This window comes from Ambystoma mexicanum, chromosome 9, assembly GCF_040938575.1.
Source record: "Ambystoma mexicanum isolate Mex_15411 chromosome 9, UKY_AmexF1_1, whole genome shotgun sequence".
NCBI lineage: Eukaryota > Metazoa > Chordata > Amphibia > Caudata > Ambystomatidae > Ambystoma > Ambystoma mexicanum.
In genome coordinates, this window is record NC_090931.1 from 823,641,155 (window position 1) to 823,651,370 (window position 10,216).

Here is a 10,216-nt window from a genome sequence, read left to right on the forward strand (position 1 = left end):
AAGGCAATGGTAACGCTCACAAAGGTACTGTATGTTCACATCATGGTTCCACCTCTGATCACCTAAGACCTGAGAGAGTACACCCAGATTTAAACCTGGGTATTAATTGTATCTTTCCAGCCACGGTTCCATGGGAACAGCTTCCCTCCACCTACCGCGGGTGAATAAGAATTGTCCTGCTCTTCCAGATCACGTGTGTAGAGACCACGAAATGGAGCTCTCCTGCTTGTAATTATGAGGATTTTGAGCTATATTCCTTGCATGTGTTTTATCGCCTTGGAGGACTGAAAACCTTCCATCGCTGTTCGTCCTTGGCTAGGATGTGAACTGTCTCTGCGCTGGAAGCTCTGTCTGTCTGCCTTTAGCTGAATCAGGCAGGCAGCTTCTCCATGTATTCAAAGTCTGTCTCTCCTCCCCCATTTACTTCAGTGCACCTAGGGCTTCCATCTTTGTTTTTATGGCTTTCCCTGTTAGTCGCAGTTAAGCATGTGCAGGATAAATATATGTATTCTTGGCATCTTGCTGTTTCCGCTTAGCAAAGGATATGTGTGTGTCAGTCCTCTATTTGCGTATCTGCGTGAGTCATACGCATTTGTTTTGTGTGGAGCAGTAATAAACTAATGAGTGTTCGCGTAGCTTCGTGCATGGATGCCTATATGCTTCATATATACGTGCACCTCCGTTATGATATCAGTGATGACTATAACCTTTCAAGGTTATAGTCAGTCAACTTGTTCGATCAATGACCACTCTATCTCCTTCATATTGTCAGTCGGGTATGGTTTGAATGGCTGTTTGAGCGAGTAACGTTTCTCATATCTGCGATACATCGATGATGATGATGAAGGTCATAGGAGTGATGTTCATCTCTCATTTCTCTGCCTTCGGGCTGCGAGTCAGGTGAGGGTCATGAGGGACCAATTTGGCTTCCGTCTTCAGAAGGTTAGGCATTAATCCAGTTCTAATTCTGCACTTTTCGATGGAAGTGATGTGTGGGTAATAGTTAAAGTGGATTTAGTTCAGTGATCTGCTTTGGCTGGAAGATTACTGAACCTATTAATCTAGAGCTGCCTGGGTTCTCTGGTCTCTAATCAACGTGTGCAGTGCTGTTGCAGAAGCTCGACCAATTGCTGCTTGGCTTGAGGCTCTGTCCAATCACATCAACAATGCACACTACAGGGACCACCAGGGTCAGACTGGGACAGAAAAATAAACAAAGTGACCCACACTTGCAAAGCACGAGGTTTGCCGTTAGTGACAAAATGTGTTAGTAGTACAGGGAAATAGTTGATTTTAAAGATATTTCCGGCAGTACCAGCTACACAGTTCGCTGAGTTATCAAACTGGCAAGATTGGTGCAAAAAAATGGCCCAGAATGATCTGCCAGGCTGGCCCTTTGGCCGTTGCCCTTCAGACCAGTCCGATCCCAGAGACCACTTATACAATCGAATGCTAGGAACATTACACAAATCCAAAACGATACGAGCGAATCAGATATTTTCCTGTTCTTACTGAAATGTTTTCATGCAACGTGTGTAGTCGTCTGCTCTGCAATGAAATAAGCAAACCTGGTACAGTATGCCAAAAGGCAATTGAATTATGTTTTGCATTGATTTATTCCATCAAAGGTCGTTGCTAAGCAGTAACAAATTTCAGCTATGCTGATCTGAGGCGAGGCACAGGGAGATAATGGGATGGTCGAAAGATCGCAGTGTCAGTAGGAAACTGGTCCCTAAATTCAGAAAGTCTGGTATGTTCAGAGAGCAAATGCTCACTTTGTCTTTTTTACAAAATTCCTGTTCTAAACTGCCTTGGGTGAAACACCTCCCTTTTTGTAGCAGCACCCATCGGTCATTCTAGTTCACAGAGAAGTCTTCATAAATGAGAGCTCTGCTAGCAGAGTGGGTGCATGACGCGGGAGGGCTTAGAGGTAGCCCGTAAGGTGTCAGACATCACATTTCTAGATGTCTGAATCTGCGACCTGCACCTTAGTTGCATTTGCGCCAGGGTGGCTTTGGCAGGATGTAGCCTATTCCAGTGCAGGCTTCATTCCAGAGCCAGGAGTCATGAGGCAGAGTACACAGGGCTGAACCTTGGGCTGGGTGTGTAACTGTAAAGTTCTATTCCTGCGGCAACAGTGCCCATCTATTGAATCTGGGTGTGGTGGAGAGGCTTCCTATAGTGTACAAGACATGGGCAAACGGTTTGCGGTCTGTTTTGATTACAAAGGGTAGAACCCCTGGTTATTTATCACATGGCCCAAGCAGCATGAGGGAATGTGTTTTATCTTATGTGTGACTGGCATTTCCCCATTCTGCAGGATTATTTTATGCTTGAAACCCTTGAGGCACCACACGGAGGCATGGAATACCTCTGGAAATATGTCACCTATGTCGCTCTCTACTAGCATTACTGGTTCAGGCACCTTGGGGTCTATTCCGATGTGCAGTGCCTTGTGATGGTACCAACTCCATTGTCCACTATTCACCCTCCTATGATGTCAATAGTGACCCCCTCATCAGTGTACCTGGGGTTTATGCCAGGGATTGACAAATATTTCCGGTTCCATTTTTGTTTTTAGTATGTGTCTTCACCGATTACTTTATAACAGGAGCCTGAGTCGGCAAACATTTGTGGGTCCCAGCCATCTCAGCCATCTATACGTAAATCACACCAGGGCACCTCTACATTCTTCTCATCCACTGGCTGATCTCATAGCAAAGTTTGGTGTTCTCTTTTACACCTATGCCGATGACACCCATTTGGTGTTTCGGCTTGACTCTCCATCCACCGACCCCCCCCCCCCCCCCGCTAAGCTCAGAAACTGTCTCTCTACCATCGGCAAGTGGATGACCGTTAACAGGCTTAAACTAAATGGGGAGAAAACTAAAGTACTGATAGTCTGCTCACAGAACGACACAAGCTCTTGGGGTTCTCAGTTCTGGCCAGACTCCCTTGGACCCTTCCCAGTGCATCGGTAAAAGGGGTAGCTGTGAGGCTCCTCCCCAATGGTTCCAGAGAAGCCCAGGTTACAGCAGTCTGTAGTGCCAGATTCGGCAAGCTGAGAGTCTTGAAAAAGATTCTACCACTGTTGCCACCTACTAATCGTACACAGATAGTCACCTCAGTAATAATGGCCTCGCTTGACTATTGTAATGGAACCTACTTGGCACAACCCAAGCGACAGCAGCAGAGGCTCCAAATACTTCGGAATGCGGCAGCCAGGCTTGTTCTAAAAGTCCGCAGGCTGTCTCCTTCTGCTCAATTACTGCAACAACTTCATTGGTTGCCGCCAGAAGTAAGTTTAAGACTCTCTGTGTCACCCACCGGGCTCTTCATGGGGGGGGGGGGCGAGTTACCTAAGGAGTAAGATTGAACGATACTGTCCTACCAGAGCTCTTCAGTCATCTGTACTGATTCTTCTCAAAGTGCCCCAGTACCATCGTGCACGTGCTGGGGGCGCTCCTTTTTTCGGTCCTTGCCTCTTCTTTATGGAACCTGCTTCCACTTTCACTACGTGTAACAGAGGAATATCTTCCATTTCAGAAAGCACTAAAAATGCATCTTTTCATCTAGGCACTGGTGCACTCTTTATCTCCCCTCGATCCCTCTAACTCCCCTTTGGAGCTTTAGCGCCTAGATGCCCTTTGGCCTTAGTTTGCGCTCTACAAGTTCTGCTACATTACATTAATTGCAACGAAGAGAAGGCCACTCAACCCGTCTGCCAATAGTGGCACTTCTTTGTCAAGGTATCTAATGGACACAGGGTTGGAGCAACACACCCTTGCCATGTGATCTCTCTATCTATATATATGACATTTGACCCTGTCAGATGGGGTAACAGGGGTAGTTGAACATGTGTTATATGCTACTACATGCGAAACACACATCATTTCTTTTCTCCGATTGTGTGCTGCATTCACCACTCATGTGGTTGTCATTCATTCTCTGACCTTTGGGTTTGAGTGTTGTGGTATTCCTCAGGCTTGCTAATACATCTACCCCCTTCCTGTCCCTGGGGTGGTTTTGGCCTACTTGGCTGCCTAATCAGCCCCACAAGCCAAGCCAATGGCTTTTTATATTGTGAGATCCTTCCCTAGGAGCAGCCTTTCCACTAACTTCTTACTGTTGCAACAGCACACAATCTCGCCTCTGACTGGGCATTCTGTTAGGAGGCCATTACTTTGCCAAATCGCATATGGCAGCCATATATGATACCATCCTTTTGTTGGTTCCCTGGTTATGCATGAAGAACAAATGTCTCTCCAAAAGGATGTTATTTTTGGGGCCAAATTGTTCCTCTAGAGCTAATTTCAGTCAGGTTCCGTGAGGTCTCAGTGTCTCGACCAGGAACTGAGGAGAATACCCTCCAGAAGGCAAGCAACTTTCCTCCTGATACACCTGTTGAGGGTTAACCAAAATACAGCTCCACAAGTGGATCAGGCAGAAAGGACCACAGGAATCACGGATATCACACCACGAGTGGAACGGACAGTGGCAATGGTGTTCACAAGTCAGCAATCTGCAAAGATAACACAACAATCACTCAGCCGAAAACAACCATCTCAACAAGCAGTCCTCAAATGCCTCCACAGCAGTCCTCGAATGCTTCCACAGGATAGCATCTACCTGGCCTTCTCTTTTGTTCTTGCATGGATCTCCCAAGATGATCACAGGGTAAACATCCATAGACGAGACTTTTGCCTACCGTTCAAATATGGATGCTGAATGAGCAACAAGTCCAAAATGACAGCAGTAGTTCAGGTATATCATAATAAGAGAAGCAGTGGGTAAGTCCCCAAAGTCAGGTTTCCATTTACTGAATAAAGGATTCTGAGGAACAATCCCAAGAACAATACCAAGAGTAAGAGTCACCTTCAGTCACTAGAGCACTGCTTCCAAAGACACCATCCAGGAAACAGCCAGGGGTCCAACATCATCTAAATTCACCCAGACGAGTAAAGGTACAGCTCAGTCAGCAAACTCAGTCCAACCAATATCCAGAACAGTCTAGCGACACCATTCACTGGGAAAACATTGATATGATATGATATGATGCATTGAGAAATATAGTGCTCTTGTCCTCTTGTGTTTTCTGCAGTTGGCTGAGCATCCATTGATGTGATGATGTCACAACTTGCTGCTGCTGCTGGGTAGTGTAGGCTCAACAGCGTTTCCTGTGGCGTGAACTCCACGGCAACCATCAGTGCTCACATACCAAACAAGCCAGACCTGAATGCTGCCTCCTGACAGTTCTACAGCTTGGAAGACATCTTGATCATCGCCAGCACCATCTCTGAAGGGTATTGGCTGTAGGATTTCAAAAATGTTGAATCCTCCTTTCTAAACACAGTTCAAGAGGATGGCCTATTTGCGTTCAGTGTCGAAGTTCCTTCGCCCAATGCGATTATATGCGTGTCAAATAGTTTCTTCCTGGGTAGCCATACGATAGCCATTTCGAAAGTCATTGGTTGAAATGTTGGTGGTGATTGGATGGTGGATTCCATGGTGAATATAGTAGGTGAACACAATGAACTAAAATTATATACTAAAACAAGAGATTTATATAGGACAAAAAATGAATTAATATAAGAAGCTAACAGAACAACTCAAAATGTGTAATTGTCCTGGAGAGGCTTAGTCCACCAATGAGGATCAGTTTTTGGCTGTTGTTGCCTCTCAATATGGGTAGTTACCAGGCACTTGGCATAGGTTCTATTGGGGCTTATTGTGCATAGGTGTGCTTGGTTGCCCAGCAACGTGGCACAGTACTCTTGTACTTTACAGGGTATTTCCCCTGTGCCCTGTTCTCTACCCGGGTTGTTTCCAGGCAGGTGGCAGTGGCTCCCTCTGGCAATGACATCAGACCCCTGTTGTCAGTAACAATAGAATGTCCCGTAGCTCGAGGTTTGTGGCGAGAAATAATGCCCTATAACACTCAAGACTATCAAATCAAAGTCACCTCATGTAAAAGTACACATACAATTTATTAGAAAAAAGGTTTTGAAAACCTATTTGGACAAACAAAAATGATAATGGATAATCATAATACATTAAACATATCAGGTACCTCAAAACAAAATGCAAAGGTGCTGTGCAAGTTTACAAACCAGACCAATAATACAATACGTCAATATCACATGTCCCACCACATCATATAGAAAACATTGAATAAGATCAAAGTTCTGAATATTCAATATTGATTAACCTGAACCCAATTGTGGCTCCCTCCGGCTCCACTCAAAGCTCTCCATGCATGGTGCCCTTTCATTTTCCTTTTTGCTGAAGAGAGGGCTTGTCTCATTGCTTGATGATCTGGGGAGGGGGATTAGGGGTCATGCACTATGTGTGTGTGCAGTCCTCTTCTCCTTTATTTTTGAGGACCTCTTTTCAGTGGCTATATGGTGGCCTGTGGAGCTGCACTTTCTGCTTACTGCGGGGCTCTCTGTTCCTCTTGTACATTTTGTGGATCAGTTCGCTCCTTCCTAGCCGTTCCTTCCTTCTGCTTCCCGCCACTCTTCATCAAAGTAGCAAAGAGAACACAGAGTCGGCCAGTGATTACCACATGTTTTATTGGGGTGAAAAAGGGCCACCACACAGGAGGGATATCAGTTCCTGTCTTCAGGCCACCGCCTCAACCATCGGCTCCGGAATCCCGCAGGGATCCACACATGCAGCTGCGGCACGGCCTACGAGCCAGTCCCCACAGTAGACTAGATGGGCCTGGTAGTCCTCATCTGTGATCAACATTTATGCATTAGTGGCAACATTGTACACATGCTGAAGGACATTTAGGGAGATCAGGTAGATCGCATATATATGCACAAAACAGACAAGAAAGGACACAAATAAAGAAGATATAAGATGGAAAAAAGTAGGATGAAAAATCTTTTTAGGAGCCGAAAATCTTTTTCACTTCAGCCTGTCATGTCAAATCAAATGTCATTCATCTGATCTCCTGGAGAAAAGCTGAAAGTAGTCAGTATTTGAAGAGGGGATGCTAATTACACTACAAGTCAGACAGTCAGCAATTATTATCCAAACAGGAGGCAATATTTTCAGATTTCTTGCTCACATAAAAATACATGCAGAATTGCTACTGCACTATTTTACATTCATGAAGATGTTGCAATTAGGAAACACTGGCAATGCTTTTCACATGGTTAATGCTCCTCCTACTGAAATACATGTGCAACTTGTATGTCAAAGACACACAGCCAAAATATCAATAGCAATCATAATAATACACAATATGAATGCTGTTGGTTGCAGAGATATATTGCTCTGTGACTCCGAGAGCTTTATGAAAAGTGTAAGGAACAAACCCTATTAGAATGCTGATGTGGTTTGAGTTGTACTGTTACTAGGGGGGGAAACCCCCTCATGTTTGCCCATGCTTCTATATTCAACTTTCAGAAGGCTGTGTTCTTATCCTAAACAGCTGCTGAGAGATCTGCAATAGTCTTTGAGTAGTTCCCCTAATCGTGTTTCTCCTTTGAAAGCAGTTCTCCCTTATAAATGTTATGTTATATAATTTGACAATGGTATAGTGCCTACTGCCATTGTTATGGCCTCAATGCCCTGTTGTGTGGATGGCCATCCGGAGGAGTCTGTGCAAACATAAAAATGCAAAAGCATTACATTGATTATGAACAGTGATTAGAATTTAGGTGACTATTCAATTACTATCAGAGATGATCATCTTAAAGCCATTATAAAAGCTATTCCAAGCAGTGTGCTCAGGCACAGAGAGCACAGCCATGTCAGTGACGGTGTGACTGCTGGGCTGAATTATTCATGAGACTCAGCTGTATTCTATGGGTTGCAGCACAAAAGGGGGATGTGTGCTCTTGCCTCTGTTACTTGCACTTAAGTCCTGTTAAAATAAAGGACTAACAAAGGCAAAGGTTTTGGCTTCTGTATGGATATTGTGTAATGTAATATATATTAGCACTGTAAGTGCCAGATAGCAATGCATAAGCTACAGCCACCTGAAGTTTGGCCGTTTTGATGTTAGCCCAGGTAAACCAATTTGGTGGTTCCTTTTGTGTAATCCTTTGTGTTTGTTATATGGGCACTAACTGATCCTTCAATAAGCAAATGGAAATGATGCAACCTGTAGGTGGGAAACAGGGGATGGGCTAAACACTCCTATGCACAGTTGAGTTCTTTGCAATGGTCAGAGGCTGGGTCTAAGGAGATAAGTACCTCAAACTCGTACCTGTGTGGATATGGTGCCTCCACCGTGAGTGAACGTGGGCCCTGCCCTCCAAGTACCCACCTTTAAAGTAGGGTTAACAACCTTCCAACTACACGTATAAAGTCATGCAATTAAAGTCAGGAAATTCCAGTAAACCGTTCCCCTCACAAGTATACTAAAAACCTCACTCAGGGTAACTGTATAGCACAAAGGAACAAATAGGTATATAAATAACAGCCTCAACTATGTGGTAATATAAATACCACCATTTCTGGTACACAAAAAAGATCTTAAATAGCCCCCTTAAATTAAACAGACCAATAAATACTTAAAGGAATGGTGCGGTCAGAAATATTATTGTCCCTATGGTTCGGCCATGTGTTTTTAACCATAAGTCGATCGATCGTACAAAAATGTCCTATGCACCTTACTGGAGTTTTCGTCTCTTGAACACAAGCAAAATCAGGCAGCAGGGTGTGGCCATCTTGTGAAAATCTTATCACTTCCCGCATCGCCCTTGGTGACCTGCCTTTGCGGCCCTAAATCATATCCCCTGCCCCTGAGCCTGACATCACCAAATCATTGATATTCTCTGCCTCTCTCCATGACGTTACTGGACAGGATTGCCAAACGCGCCCAGTCGTCACCTACGCGACTTGACGCAGAACCCAGAAAACAACACACATCGTCTCACAGCACAGCGCGTCACAATTAGGAATATGAAACTGTACTTTAAAAGGAAACAGCAAGACTGTACAATTGGTAAAGTACATTTATTTCACATTAAATGTTTCGATAGCATTTGGCGTCTGACAGAGATATTCAATCAAAATGGAACTTTTTTTCTTTTCCCTCGAACTGTACATCCGCAAATGTTTATCGTGAGTCAAGCGCTGTTCCTTTTTGGTACACAGGGTGTTCGTTTTGGGTAAATGAAGCACTTTGGTCGCACAGTGAATTGCAAAGCTGGTGCATCAACCTAGCACTAGACCACCGTAAAGGTTGTTATGTTGCTCCTAATCGCTGGTACAGCGTAAGGGCATATTTGCCCTTGTCGATAGTTCCAAAGAATAGTCAAATAAATCCAGTGATTGACATGTAGCTGCAGCTGGCGATTGAAGAATCCATCGGTTTGGGTCTGGAATAGATGACAATCGCAGAATGGCACGATGTACCTGTTTGCAAAACATAAAAATAGAAATGTGTTGCAGTAGCCGATCTTTATTACAATTAATCATTTTCTTTATTAGCGCAGAGGTAACACAATGTGAACCGAGAGAATACAACGTGGAATATCAAAGTACTCCGCTATTTTCTTCAGAGGATAGTGCAATGGAGTATGTTGAGCTCTAAACGTAATGCGTAAACTGAGGCAACAATTCGAGGTGCACACACAATGAAAAGATTTATTAGCGTAGAACCAGGGGGAAACGAGTGGTGGTCTACATGCGTGTCGATGCTGGACTGCCCATGTGCCCGGTAGAAAGACCAGCACACAAAGGTTGTACTAGCACTTCATTGCAATTGCCACACAGAACGAGCAAATAGACTGTGACCCAGCAATAACGGTCACTAATTCGTATTTGGACTAGTTCTGGTATAAAATCGTCTAAAGAGAAACTTACATTATATTCGGCATTTCCATTCCCTTGGTTTAATGCAGACCGTAATGCAGGTCTCCGTTCGTGTCAGCGATTTTTCATAAACTGAACTTACATGTAACTGTTATCCATCGGGCACTAACACGAAAAATGAAGGTCCCGCAGTAGCTCGACTAAACTGTGAAATGTGAAAGCAGTGTTACATTGTATGTCAATTGTAATAATTGTACTATTTTTTTTAAAAAACAGACTAAAAGGATAGATTTCAAAAGAAAAATTGCATACTTTATTTGGACACTTTATAAAAAACATTTTTGGCAAAAATAAAAACAGATGGTAATCATTTGTACCGGGATTTGAACTGTTCAACGAGCTCTGCTTTGGGTGGACATGGCACCTTGGCAATGTTTTGTGG